General features: G+C 37.0%; 1 protein-coding gene across 1 annotated transcript in view; it reads right to left on the reverse strand.

The window, feature by feature from the left end:
• Positions 1 to 1,407, reverse strand: part of LOC101858107 (corticotropin-releasing factor receptor 1) — a gene marked incomplete at its 5' end in the record, with an annotated part of 19,928 nt that overhangs the window by 1,952 nt on the left and 16,569 nt on the right.

Here is a 1,407-nt window from a genome sequence, read left to right on the forward strand (position 1 = left end):
ATACGTATATATAATACAATACCGAAAGTGTAATACAAAACTTGATATGGAAATATACAGAGATTAAACAAGACTTGCTGCTCGCTGTGACTGCTGCTCTTCGGCTGTGTCCATCAGGAGAAAGATTTCTATTGAAATACTTTAGAGGTATTCTCAGGGTGCACTTGAAGCGCTTTTTTGTGCCCCAACTTTACTCTTCCTAGAGGACTTTCAGTTCAGAATAGAATACAACTACCTTTGGGATTCTGAAACCAAGCAGTTTTTACGATAGCTGCCCTGCTAATTTGAGTCCTTTTAATATAAACTTTCGGTTTTTGCCAGTTGAGAACTTCGGCGTCTGGAACTTTTTCCTGTCATATGATGCCAAAAATTATTCTGTGACATTTCACGTTGAAAGTGGTAAGCTTCTTGGCATGACGTTGGTGCATTGTCCAGTCTTGGCACCGTACAGCAGTTTTGGGAATACTTCTAGTACGAAGATCTCTCTGAAACTTTCAGTATTTCTCAAGAAATCATTCTGACAGACTGGTAAGCAAAGCGTGCAGATCGGATTAACGAGTAAATTTCCTCTTTGGAACGTGGTGGCATAGAGTTCCATACGTCGCATGGATACGATAGTAAAACACGACGTACGGATAGGGTTATTTTCAAGGGGGAGGATTTGCACAAAAACTCCAGAGGGAGGCTGGAAGAGAACGTCTGCCTTTGTAGTGCTTATTGTGAATCCAAAGTTCTCGCACGCCTTTATTTAGAAAAGCTCAAGATAGTCTTTTGAATATTGGAATCTTCATGAGCAAACAATGCACAGCTATCAGCAAACAGTAGTACACAGATATGAATCAGTATGAAACATATAAGTCTATACAAATTGTATATTCCTGAATGTTATGTATATCTATCGTTATAGGTACCTATCTACAGTCTATACATTGTCTGTATATTGACTTATGTCTACATGTAGATGATAAATCGATGACATACAGACAGACAGACAGATAGATAGATAGATAGATAGATATATAGATAGATAGATAGATAGATAGATAGATAGATAGATAGATAGATACGTACGCTATTCGTCGTTGCAAACAGAAGACACAAGTTCGATTCTCGAGTGAGGAAGCTTTCTTTTTCTTTTATCGAGTCTCCGTCTTTGTATAGTGATGTTGTATCTGACTAGCCCCAACAGAAGCCTTGTAAATTAATGATAGTGTTGAAAAGGAACTTAAAACGTGTAAATTATGTGCATAACATAATATAGATATTATGGCTGTAAAAACATTTAGTAACAAAAGCTGATGAGTATTGTGAGGAGTAGTGAACCAAAGCATAGATTCTAGAACCCTATAAGGTAGAACACGGTTTGTAACTATGTTAAAATAAGACGAAAAATGAGTAACAACTAAG

Source organism: Aplysia californica, unplaced genomic scaffold, assembly GCF_000002075.1.
Source record: "Aplysia californica isolate F4 #8 unplaced genomic scaffold, AplCal3.0 scaffold00193, whole genome shotgun sequence".
Lineage (NCBI taxonomy): Eukaryota > Metazoa > Mollusca > Gastropoda > Aplysiida > Aplysiidae > Aplysia > Aplysia californica.